Source organism: Anas acuta, chromosome Z (assembly GCF_963932015.1).
Source record: "Anas acuta chromosome Z, bAnaAcu1.1, whole genome shotgun sequence".
NCBI classification, from domain to species: Eukaryota; Metazoa; Chordata; class Aves; order Anseriformes; family Anatidae; genus Anas; species Anas acuta.
Window position 1 is genome coordinate 52,413,172 of NC_089017.1, and position 13,984 is coordinate 52,427,155.

At 35.7% G+C, this 13,984-nt stretch overlaps 1 long non-coding RNA gene across 1 annotated transcript; it reads right to left on the bottom strand.

The window, feature by feature from the left end:
* Window positions 1–4,930: 4,930 nt before the first annotated feature.
* Window positions 4,931–12,739, bottom strand: LOC137848536 (uncharacterized). Its single transcript, XR_011091411.1, has 3 exons — window positions 12,542–12,739; window positions 6,783–6,872; window positions 4,931–5,436 (listed from the first exon to the last, which is right to left on the bottom strand). It is a non-coding gene; the product is annotated as an uncharacterized lncRNA (long non-coding RNA).
* Between the last annotated feature and the right edge of the window lie 1,245 nt (window positions 12,740–13,984).

Here is a 13,984-nt window from a genome sequence, read left to right on the forward strand (position 1 = left end):
GGCCAATTTATATTATTTTCTATCTTTTAGGTGGAGCTTGAGTGGCTCTAGTCAAGCATATCTTAGTTATGATTGGTGTAAAGTTTTCCCGTCTCCGTTTAAAGTAATAGGCTCCGAGAAAATCAGGGCGCATGCTCAGTGAGGGGTGGTCGCACCTTGGAGGCGGGTAGCTTTTGGGATGGAGGTGTGTTTTGGTATTATAATGATATTATAATGAGCAAAAAGTACACTAGGGTACAGCATTTGTCAAAACAGGTCTTTGGCTTAGGGTGGTAAAAAGTGCGGCTTTGTGCACAAGAACAATCAAGGCCCCACCTGATTACAGAGCCTGTCTCCACTCCACTCTACGCTCCATACTGTTCCTTAGAGCTAGCACACCAAGTTTCCCCAGCGCGATAGCATCTAAGGTTGGGAGACTAGGGAACTCTCAGATAATGCAGCTATGTCCTGCCCTGAAAGCCTCTTCAATGCTGTACCTTTTCCTTAAAAATGTGAATGTTAGTTTTATTTTCCTAGTTACTTCAGGCAATTACACCACAGCATGGAACAATGAATTGGAGAGAAGTTGAACTTTTTCCTTTCAGTTGCAATGAAATCAATGAAATGAATTGATACTTGTTGGCAAATCAAAATAGTTTTTTTCAGATTAGTAGTTGGAAAAATCTGAAAATATTTTTTCCTAGTTTGAAGACTGGGGAAAAAAAAATGTTCACATTTTTTAAATAATCACAGGATATAACAAATAGTTTCTGCACACGTATATTGATAGAAGGCATATTTCATACCTGTCATTTAGAAGGGTAGCTAACCCTTCTGCTAGACTTCTGCTTCATACATATATGCTTTGACTGAGAAGGAATTTATGCATTAATTTATGACATTATTTTATCAGCCTCAGGTTGTTGATCCTAGACAAATACTAACATGTAGCAGACTTTCTTTCTCTCCTCTCTTTCTTTCTCTTTCTTCCCCTTCCCCTTCCCCTTCCCCTTCCCCTTCCCCTTCCCCTTCCCCTTCCCCTTCCCCTTCCCCTTCCCCTTCCCCTTCCCCTTCCCCTTCCCCTTCCCCTTCCCCTTCCCCTTCCCCTTCCCCTTCCCCTTCCCCTTCCCCTTCCCCTTCCCCTTCCCCTTCCCCTTCCCCTTCCCCTTCTTTCGCTCTCTTTTTCTCTTTCCTTTCTCTCTCTTTCTCACCTCCTTTCTTCTCTCTCTTTCCCCCCTTGATATTTTCTTTCATTTTCATTTTTTTTGTATCAGGAAATACCAAGTCAGGAATCACTGTGATAGCAGCTCCTTGATGAATCCTTATGCTGAAAATTATAAATTCTTTTACATTAACTTTCTGGAAGCATGTTGCTGTCACTTATAGAAAATAAATAAATAAATAAATTGCTGTCACAATAGAAAATAAATCCCTCTTCTGGATATATTTTGGAAATAATTCCCTCTTCTGAGTTATGTAGTATAACAAGAAATTAACCTCTTAAAAATAAAATAATCAGAGATCAATATAATATTCTGCATTCCTTTTTATAAGAAATTATTGGGAAAATAATCAGCAATAAATAGATTAGTTTTTTTATTTTTTTTTTTCCCAACTATTTTTTAACAGAGCAGGAGTGTTTTATCTCTTTCAAAATTCTGGTAAATTCAACTTTTCCACTTCTGCCTGTGCTTAATTTGAATAAATAGATATAATTTATAACCATAAATTAAGTAAATATATTTCAAGTAAGGAAATGTTTCAGACTCTTAAGAAGGCCCCCTCTTAAGTGATTGAGACTCTTAAGAAGGTCCCCCAAAGAAATGTTTTATTTTTTTTTCACTTGACTCATTAAATAATAAGAAAACCCAGAAATGTAAAAGAGAAATCTGGATTGTTAAAATCAATATACAAAGCACATTACACAGACTTGGTCTTTTCCACATATAATACCACACACTATAATGTTATAGATTTTCATTTACAGTTCTAAATGGTCTAAGAGAAAAAATTAAGCATGTGGAAATTGAAAGCGTGGATTTATTCTTGGCAGCAATCAGAACCAGGAACTTTTAAGTGGAGAACATATGGCTCGGTACAGAGCATGAGTGGTTAAATTTTGGAGTAGATATCCTCATATATAAGAAAGTTATTGCTGTTTTTAAAAGGAGTTATAATCTTTGCCCTTCTGAGATCTCTGAATCATGGTAATTACAGGCAGTTGGTTTCAATTATGAAAGCACAGAATACACTGAAGAAATAAGGCCTTTCTAAAATATTTGTGTTGATTTTTTTTTCTGCCTTGTATGAAGCAGTAACAAAATGTTCTGTAAAAGCTTATTGTTCTTTTTTTTTTTTTTTTTTTTTTTTTTTTTGTAAAACTCAAATAACTCATTTACAGTTTTCCTTTCTGTGACCAATGTGGCCATACTAAACCAACACTGAGAAAATCTTTATATCATGCTACCTACGTGAAAGATCTCATTTAATCATGCTGATAAAAGAAAGTGATATTTGCAAAGTGAAAAATATAGCTGGTATGCTGCTCATCACTAGCTTCTCTTACACTTTTCACAGCTTCTGCTTAATTGTATTATGTCAATGGATCTAAGTTGCTTATCCAAGCAGTAAGCTATGCTTCCAAGCTAGACTTCCTCTAGCAGTAGAAATTGTTACCTGGATGATATATTAAGAATTCATTTTACTGCAAAAGAAAATTCAAACTGCTGCTAGCTCAGCAGGCAGCTAAGCAGAAGTCTAGAACTTCACATGCTTCCCAGTGGTAGACTTTCTTAGAGACACATGGTGTGTCTCCTACCATTCTGATGAGAAGAGCAGAGTGTTGATTGCCTCAGTTCCTTTTGCCTTGTGTGTTTGCACTCAAGCTCTTGTTTCATTTACAGTTCCTATATGTAGGGGTTTCCTTACTTTCATAAACCATCTGCACATATATTCTCATTTAATTTTGAATCTGTGCTGCCCTTTTCGTGTATCATGCTTACATTTCCCATTCATTCTTCTTTTTTCTTTCACTGTCCATAGACAGCCTAGTTCCCTCAGCTTGATCTCTTTTCTCATTCAATACACTGTCTAATCTACACAATCCTCTTCCTCCCCATTTAACCACCTCCCAAGACATGTTGTATTCAATACCAAATTTTGTGTGGCGGAGGCTGCATTTTTTTTTTTTTGTCTGAAACATTCTCTTTTTAGATTCCTTATAAGTAATAATAATACAATAAATTGATTTTTCCTTAAACAACATAAGTGAGGGAACTTAAATAGGATAAGAGTATTACCACATATTCCAGCCTAATCACCTGTGCTTAACTGTTAAGAACTGATGTACATAAACATAATGAGAAAATTTTCTCTCCCTGCTATGCTGTGATTGTGGAAAAGGTTATGCTTTTATACATTCTCCTGTGCTTTTTAATTAAAGAATTTAATTGTCGGCAGGTGTATAAGAGTATTGTTAAATGCCTGGCTTAACTGTTTATTCTTTCCTCTTTGTTATAAATTTGAAAATGCATTAATGTGAAAATGACACTCAAGATGTCTGTTCTATAAAAATCTGCATAGGTAATCATTTTTATCCTTTGGAGGACAAAAGAAAATGTTATTTTAAATATCTAGTTTTACTTGCACAACTGCCTTGCTAAGATGTAACAAAAAATGTTTCAGACCCAGAAATCTGAAATCTTTCTGGATTAAATCATCCTGGATTAAATTTCCTTCCCTATTGGTAAAATCTGTAGTTTCCTTAAAAAATAATAAATAAATAAATAAATACATGTATATATATATATATATACATATACATATACACACACATATATACATATATATATATACACACACATATGTATACATGTATATGTATGTATATATGTGTATATATATACACATATCTCTATATATATTTGGTCTATTTTCATGATTCTTCAAATACACTAACACCAATTAATATGATATCCTCATAAAATAATAATGATGAGCAGGAGAGAGCTGTTTAACATCAAAGATTAATCATCCTGATAGCCAAGTTAAACAGAACACAGTTTGTATTACATTATTTTAGCAAGTATCTTTCATTTGTGGATTTATAAAACTCAGGATAAAGGCCTATTTAACCTTAATTAAGGTTTATTTTACTTGGCTATCTCAGGCCTAACCTGTTACAAAAGGTTTCTATAGGCTCACAGAAAAATGCAAATAGAAAAAAACCTGTGTGGTCCTCTGGGTTTGCATTCTTCCAGTCCAGGATTGCACCCTCTATTACATTTTCAGTTGTCTTGGATGACAAAAAGAACTCAGCTGGCTGTTGTGTTTGGTGCAAAAGATGCAAAACTCTTATGTGTTTCAGAAATCAGAATGTTTTCTCCCTCTTTTAAGACTTTTAAATAAAAGTTTTATCCTTTTATTTGAATTACTCATACTCCCTACAGCCATCATTTATATAGTATTCACTTCTTCCTAGTACCTGCATGCTCTTTTTAGACAGCAGTCATTTTCTGTACCCAGACTTCTTGCAGTTTTTTTGTTTTACTGTGACCACCTATCCCACCTACCTTCTTATGCATCCTACCTTCTTTTCCTCATACTACATTTTATGGTTGATCTGAAGAATCAGGGAGATCCAGGATCTGAGGGAGATCTGAGGGAGATCTAGGATTTCTTCATTCTGATCTCTGAAAATTTATTGTTTTTTTCAGAATGGACCAAATCACACTGAGGCCTATACTTTCCCCTCTCTGTGACAAAGAATGAAGGAAGAAAAAGTAAACAAGAAATAATAGTGACTCAGAAACTTAACTTGTGTACCTGCTCATGGGATAATGACTTGAAGCCCGTGTAAGCTCACTCTGCCTCCTCCTTCTCCCCCCCCCTCTACTTTTCTTCTAATTATCTTAGTAATTTAGAGTGAGTAGTAAGGCAGATATCAACTAAATTTTGTTTGTGTATCATGTTCAATTCTGAACTTTTAGCCATTCTGTCATACAAAATATCTTAGTGCTAGCAATGACATTAATTTTCTTGCAGCAAAATTCATTCTTCTGGCAGTAGTATAGGATGGCAAGCACTGAAGGGGTCACTTGATAGAATTTTAAAACACTAGGAGAAATTGTCATGGGCAGTAACTTATCTAAGGTTTCATTGTTTACATATCTTTCCTACATACTGAGATAAATTCTCATAATGAGAGATATGGGGTCCATTTGATTTGAAGTAGAAAATGCATAACAACGTTCCGTAAAATACACAATTATAACATCTGTTGGTGAAAACTTATTTTGCAAGTATTGCTGTGTCTTCAGACCTTTTGGACAACTAGACAAAGAGTACCACCTAAATGGCAAGTATATAATCCCTTCCTCTCCTGTTTTGGTATCTATTAATAGAAATTTTCTTCTTTATTTTGGTATTCCATTGTGCCAATGTCTCATCTTCTTCATGCTGAAAGCAAGGACAGACATTTTAAAACACAGGTCTTGGTGTGATTCCAGAGGCAGCATGAACAGCACCTAACCAGACTCCTCTACTGGGATGCTGAATGATAAACAGGAAGTTCTGGGACAGGAGCCTCCAAACTATTCAAGTTGCATTTGCCCTCCACCTGCAAATTGCTGGTTCCTTTTCTTATCCAGATCATTACCAACATGATTCTTGGAGACCAGCACTTCTTGTGCAGAACGTTCTGCTCTTTTCTTGAGATTCTGTTTTCCCCTTGCAGAAGTGAAGGGCTTGAGGGCCTCACTTTGTTAATTGTCTAACCTTCAGCTTAATCTGGGACAAATCTTCATCCTCTACCTACACTACTCAGCCTTTACCAGCAACAAAGTTTAGAAACTCTGGGAATAGTGAAGGTGCTGGAACACAGTGTCTCACAATGACTCCTTCTGCAACTGAATAAAGCATTTCTGCATAGAGTCTGAAAGTTCACTGTGCTCAGCATGGCAGTCTCCAAGGAAGTAACCTAATGGGTTTGCCTCATGGTTTTCTGCATCAGTTTAAGAAGAGACTGGGGTTTGGGGCAGCTGAATCTCTTCTTTGGTAATATTCATAGATGAGAGCAAATAGGAAATGTTTGATATCATAGCTTATTTTATCAAAAATAAAAAGTAAATGTTAAGCACTAATGTCATCAGGTAAATACTTTTTAAATGCATTTTCAACTAGAAAATAGACATGCACAATACAAGCAGAGTATATCGAAAGAATTTTTAAAAATCCTTGTGAATAATGATTGAATTCTGTGCAAATAACTGTTTTAAAATAAAAAAAAAAGTGAAGACAATAAAAATATTTGCAAGCTTTCAATTTTCTTTTCTTTATTACACTTCATATTTTTGACACTCAGTATACAAGATTATATCAACTGATGATATAGTGTTGTGATGATATAGGAAGAGATTACTGTATTTTGAATGAAGATCTGTTGTCAATTTTACTAGTGGTGATTACATCCCATTTGGAACTGTATGGGCAGGGGACGACATATTGTCAAAAACAGTTACAGATGCAGGGGATGTGGCATGTACCCCTTTAAGGGTCCTTCACAAAGTGTTTTCCTTGAAAACAGAATGACCATGACTGGTAAGACTGGTAAGAAGATGTGCACAGAAAATTTAATAGCAAACTGGAGTTTTAAAACCTTCTGTTTAGGAATATCAAACTGCATTAAATTAAAACAAACAAACACACACAATAAAAAAACAACAACAAAAAACACACACCCACCCCCAACAAAACAAAACCAAAACCAAAACCAACCAACCAACCAAACAAACAAAAAAACCCACCTCCAGTTTCTATCCTTTATGCTTGTTTTTCCTGTCACTTCACGGATATTGCTGCTCTGAAGACACTGTACTGAAGAGTTCATCAACAGGCTACCAAAAAAAAACACACAATAAATACAGAAGTTGATAATTCTGTGAAAGCAAACTATTTATATGGTCTGTATTTTGAAGATTTTTCTTTCCTTTCTTATGGAAAACCTGTCCATGTCCTTTTCTTTACTTTTTCATTACTTGTAACATACTGCAAGCAGTTCCTTTTTAGGTTTGTCATCTCTTTTGAATTTTTCCTTTGAGGCCAGGTTTCCAATTGCAAATTGTGCCTCGCTAATCTAGTAGCTTTCTGCAATGGAGTGATTGAATCAGTGGACAAGGAATTGATGTAATCTACTTGGACTTTGGTAAGGCCTCTGATACAGTTCCTCATTTAATCATAGAATCATAGAATGTTGAAGGTTTGAAAAGACCTTCAAGATCATCTGACCCAACCATCCCTCTACCACCAATATTACCCACTAAACAATGTCCCTAAGCAACATGTCCAAACTTTCCTTAAACAAGCCCAGAGACAGTCACTCTTCCACCTTCCTGGGCAACCCGTTCCAATACCTGACTGCTCTTTCTGAGAAGGAATGGAGACACTCAGAGAAAGGTGGGGTTGTGAACCTGCAAAAGAAAAGGGTTCATGGAGACCTTATTGTGGCCTTTCAACCTATAAAGGGGGCTTATAAGAAAGATGGACAAATACGTTTTTTACCAAGTTGTGTATTGGCAGGACAAAGGGAAATGTTTTTAAACTGAAAGAGGGTAGATTTAGAATGAAAACAAGGAAGAAATTTTTGATGATGGGGTTTAGAGCAGGTTGCCCAGCAAAGTTGTTGATGTCCCATCACTGGAAGTGTTCAAAGTCCATTTGGATGGGGCTTTGAGCAACCTGACCTAGTGAAAGATGCCCTTGCCCATGGCAGTGTGATTAGAACAGATAATCCCTTCCCATCAAAACCATTCTAGAATTCTATTCCATTTTTTAATAAACTGCAGTCAAATTCAAAAGTGTTGAAAAATGTCATTTAACCTGAACTTAACTGCTATCTAACACGCAGGAAATAACTGCACAAGGAGGGTACTTTCCTTCCAGTCCTCATTGTTTAAATTTTAGACACCAATTTATTCCACTGCAGTATCATTAAGTACAGGCAAAACAGATATCAATCTGTGCATTCATGCTGATTTCACATAAAGGGCATAGTCCTGGTATTTGACCAAGTAGATCACTTTTCTAGGTGAGGATCTAAATAAAGAAAATTGACCTAAGCTGCATAAGATTTTGTACCACTCTCTTTTTCCCTGGGAGTTGGATATGTATGAAATCATGTAGTACTCTAAAATGTCTTAATAAAACATTACACTATCTTTCCTAAACTTATTTTAAACTTGGAAGACCAGAACATTTTGAGTGCCATTGACGTATGTTGTCTAGGTACCAGCTGCAAGTTTCCAACACTGATACTATGATAGTAATTATGTGTGGCCAATGAGTTCCAGGGCTAAACATCCTTATGATGAAATTTTCATTCAGAGAAAGAACTGTGGTTATATTTTCAGCTTGGTGTGAAGGAATTTAGCTGCATGAGTCCCATTATTGTTAACAAGTGCTGTGCATCTAAATCTCTGTGCATTGTACTGAAAATTTACCTCTTGGTGTCTTTAGAGTGGAACTGTGCATTTGAAGTCATCCTTTCTTGAATTATTCTGAAAATCTAGTGAATATGGGGGTGGTGGGTAGGTATTCAGTATGACGAATCAAAAAGGAGTTTGAAGAAACCATATGGAAAACTAAAAACAAAGAGAAAAAAGGCAGATCAAACATCTGTAAAGTCAAACAGAACACGTGGGGAACAAGCAAGGTTTAACAAATCAGACTACAGAGGAATCTGAAAACTGTTTCATTCAGGTCATCACTAACCAAAAGCATTGTGTATCAAAGCACCTTGTCATAATCTGTTCTTCTGATGAGTGTACCTCTCAGAATTCTCTTGCAGCTGAGAACAGTTGTGGATAATTGCATCTAGAGATGCATACAAGGATTTGTATTCCTTATCCTCTGAGTAAAACTTAGAGAATGAGATTGATCTTCCAGACTTTCACTTTGGGAATCTGAATTTTTATATGTATATATAAAGTATATACATATAAATGTATACTTATACACAAGTATATATTTTTGGGTATGTGTGTATATATATATATACGTACACACACACACATGTATTTAAAATATATACACTTATATATTTTAATACATATATTATATTTTTATTGTCCCAAATAGTAAGAGTTTTACTGTGTCTTACTTTTGAAACAATCACAACTCAAGGAGCTTGCAGTACAAGCTTCCTTTAAACTGATATTTCAATAAGATGACATGTCTAATCTTTACGATTTATGTGGAAAATGGTGGAAAAGAGGAAAGCATGTTGCTTTTCTTTCCTCATATTTGCAGAGTAAGATGATTTTCTTGATCCTTTGCCCAAGGTGGAATTGCAAAAAGAGTCTATAGAACAGGCCAGGATTTGACCTGACTGAACTGGAATGGTAGAAATTCTGCCACTTGTAAATGAAAAGCATGATTACTAGGAGATTTGTGGGAATAATTTTCTCAGCAAGATTCACCTTTATAAACACCAAATATTATTCCTTTTATCTGAAAATGTGTGTATATAAGACTACAGTCAGAAAGACTCAAGACCTGTTATTAATATTTGCTATTGAATATTCCCAGTAAAATAAATTAAGTTTGTTGAACTCTCCAAAATATTCTAAAACAATTACATTTCTTAGTAAGTAGCAAATTACTATAAGCTTGGTTGGTATTGTGATGTCATAAATCAAAGCTGAATTCTATCATGATCTTGAAGTTCCTCTGGGTGGTCAGTATTACTGTAGAGCTGCCCTGTATTCTGTTTAGTACTTCATAACCAAACCAAATCAAGCCAAAACAAACCAAATCATGCCAAACCATGCAACAACAAAAAACACACACAGAAAAATTCTGATGTGGAGTATGAGACCTATTCTTTCTCTTCCTTTTTTCCTTGTGTGTTTTTATACGTGTGTCTACATCCATCTATAGAGTGAAGCTGCATAAGGGAAAGAGAGATCTCATAATTAAAAAATAACTATGCATGTGTGGTTGTCAAAGAAAAGTTGAATGCACAAAGTGCAATGGCTACGTTGCATACTTGCCTTCTGGAAATGTACAGTAGGGGTGAGACATCTGCTGTCTGGCTGGTGTGGGGAAAGCTTTAGTTTTGACTTAAGATCTGTATTCTGATGTGTGAAATTTTGATTTAGAGTTTTATGTTAGATAATAAAACAATAGAATCATAGGATGGTTTGTGTTGGAAAGGACCTTAAAGACGATCTCGTTCCAACACCCCTGCTATGGGCAAGTACACCTTCTACTATACCATGTTGCCCAAGAACAACCTGGCCTTGAACGCTTCCAGGGAGGGGGCATCCACAGCTTCTCTGGGCAACCTGTTCCAGTGCCTCACCACTCTCATAGTAAAGAAATTCTTCCTAATATGTAATCTAAATCAACCCTCTTCATAGAATCATAAAAAATACCATTAGTCTGCTACCAAATTTAAATAAAATATATAAGAAAGTTAAAAGGTAACAAATTTGGGAGTCTAAAGTGATTCATCTATTTATTTATTTATTTATTTATTTAGTTATTTAGTTATTTTCTCTTTATCTTACCAAAAGCTTAAAATCTGGGGAAATTAGCAGACTTGAATTTTTGAGATTCAGGTCTTAGTGAAATAAGAGTTGTCTGTTTGTACCATTTAGTTTTATTTTGGGTATTTGTTGGTGATGTTAGGTATTGTTATATGGAAAATAAGGAACAGCCTTGTTTGCTCAGTGTCTTGTCTCTGCTAGAGGTTAAACTAACATTCTTCTGAAGAAGGTTATGCATCCATTACATCACCTGTTGTTTGATGCTTCTGCGTAAAGGGGTAAGTTTTCTTCTGACAACAGAAAATTACTATTTTATACACTGGAGCATATGGATTGATTGCCATAGTAATCATCATATTATTTTTATTCTAGTTAGCTTGGTGTAACTACAGATGCTAATTTTATTCATAATTATCAAATTTTTTTGAATTTTACTACTTTCAGTAATGTCCAGTGGCATTGAGCTCCACAAATTAATTTTATGCTCTGTTTGTGGGACCTTCTTCCTGCCCTCCATGTATTCATTTTAAATGGGTAGCCTTTTTCATCAGTTAGTCAAACGGTTAAACTTCAGTTAGAAAAATAATGATAACAAGTTTGTTACTAGTGAATAAAACCTATTTAATTCCCTACTGTTCTTGTCAGGATATTGTATTTCCCATATTTTGATTATGAACATACAATATTTATGAATGTTGACATGTCAGTGTAATACTGTCAGACACTTTAAGAAAGCATATTGTTATGATATACTAGCTGTCCGTTGTTCTAAGTAATAGTGTCATCCAATGAAGAAATGGAAACCTAACCCACATGAATAATATATTAAGTGAGTAACTCAAAGACTACCTACAAATTTGCAATCATTTATTCAATGAAAATTCAGCTAGCAGCTATGAATAATGGATATATCTTTCAAGAAAATTGTTAAATTTCATTCTGCATCTTTCAATATAGTAGGAATGTTAGAGCAATGTTGATCTAACTGGGTTACTAAGCGAACACTATGGGTCCAATAAAAATAAAATAAATTTAAATTATCAGCTGCTTATGATAAGCTGTTGGCAAATATATTCCAAACTAATTTATATTAAATAAGAATGTATTTGTATGTTACTTCCTTCAGGCATACTTCAATCAATTCTACACAGAAGAAGCTCACTACAAAATTTTGAATGAATTTTCTTTTTTTCAGATGTGGTGTTATTCTTTGTACCTGCAATTTCATTTTTCTACTGTATCAGACTATTTTAATAAAAACAAATGATCAACATCAAAATAAACTATATTTGCATAGTTCAGTTGACAGAACTAAAGAAATGTAAAATTAAATATTTTCAAATCTAAACTATTCTTTTAAAATAAGAATTGTGAATTAAATTAATTGTACCTGCAGGCTGAGGGGAGTAGAGAGGACAATTTAAATCTCCTTTTAACTCATTTATCCTAGTTAGGTAAATCAGATATCCTTGGAAGAGGTGGGTCTTTTATCTATAAGCATAGGTGACTAAATTCTAAGAAAGTAACATTCTGGTGAACTACCAAGGAATCAGACCAGACAACAGAACCCATAGTCACATTCAACTACAAAATATGTCATCATATTAAATCTCTAGATACCATCTTAAGCCAGAAGAAATGGCCTAATGTTGTTTTAGGTTGGATATTAGGAAGAACTTCTTTACTGAGAGGGTTGTGAGACATTGGAATGGGCTGCCCAGGGAAGTGGTGGAGTCACCATCTCTGGAGGTCTGTAAAAGACGTTTAGATGTTGAACATAACAATATGAGGACTAGTGGAGGACTTGTTAGTGTTAGGTCAGAGGTTGGACTCAATAATTTTGAGGTCTCTTCCAACCTAGACAATTCTGTGTGATTCTGTGTGAAATAAGGCTAGCTACTGAATGTCCACAAAACCTGTATCTGACTGGATATGGGTGGCATTATTATCTCTTTTCCCACTCTTCCACTATTTTCTAGAGTTAGTGAAAAATCATTCATCTATGTAAAACTATTTACCTCATATGCCTGGAGTGAAGACCAATGCAGTATAATTATTGCTGTTCACATCTTCTCAAGGACTCATCCATGTCCTTCTCTTCCAATGATAAAAGATGAACTTTGTCTTCTATTTCCCAAATTCAGTACATAAGCAGATATATAACTTTGAGGGCAAGCTCTCACCTTCCTGATTGTCACTTTACCTCCTGGTGAAATAATAACACCAGTAATTCTTGGCATTCCTTCCTCCTCCTCCTCCTCCTCCTCCTCCTCCTCCTCTTCCTTCTCTTCTTCCTCCTCCTCCTCCTCCTCCTCCTCCTCCTCCTCCTCCTTGGTATTTATTATTTTTATTTATTTTTTCCAACTCAGCTACCTACTTTTCTTTATATTTGGCACTACTTCTTATACTCTCATTTCATATTTTGTTCATTTTACTGTCATTATTTCATTTAGACTAATCTTACAGAATCTAAAATAATGCAGTTTGGATTTTTTTTTCCCTACCCATTTCTATTATTCTCTCTGAATAAAGGAAGGACCATATTCAGATGAGGAAAATGAATCCAGTGTCAAGTCTACCAGATAGCACCTGGAGGTCTGGTGTAAATGAACACTGGTTATAAAAAAATGGCAGTGAGGACCACAAGTGAGTACTTTATTGCTGCCAGTGTGTTTGAAGGCATGATGGCTGAAGCCCTTTGGAGAGCTAAAGCCTGGAGGCACAACCCTTGTGCATGTATCTCTTCTGGCTTTGCACTGCCTGTAGGAGTCCTAATTTAGCACTTAATGAGTCAACTGTAGTGGTGACCTCAAAAGACAAGTTTGAGATTCAAACACACACTAATTCCCATATGGGAACAGAACAGTCTTTGTTTACTAGTGGCTTGTACCAGATGTTATAGAAAAAACCCCCAGAGGACATGCAAATTTTGTCACTAGCATTGCGTTCTCTGGAGTATTACTACCTTGACTGTTAATTAGTTTTATGGTACACAAAGCGTGTAAATGCTGTTGCTGCCAAGATTGATTCACTGCTGAAATAAAGGCAAGACCTTTCCTGTGGTATTTTCACCTCCGGCTCAAATGAAAGACTAGGAAGTATAAAAGCAAGTGAAACAAGAAGTTCCCTCCCCTCCTCTCCCCTCCCCTCCCCTCCCCTCCCCTCCCCTCCCCTCCCCTCCCCATCTCCCTGTCCTCTCCTGCTTCTCTCCCTCGCTTCAGGGCTGCTCTCTCTCTTCTCACTGCCCATTTTTATTTGTGCTTGGAATTGCTCTAACCCACTTTACACTTGGCCTTATTGAACCTATTGAGCCTACTGAACAGGTCCACCCATCAAAACTACATCTCTCCAATTTAGAGACAAAGATATAATGGGGGTCAGTGCCAAATGTTTTGCACAAATCCAGGTAGATTGTCAGTTGCTCTTTCCCTATCCACCAATGCTGTAAACTCATCATAGAA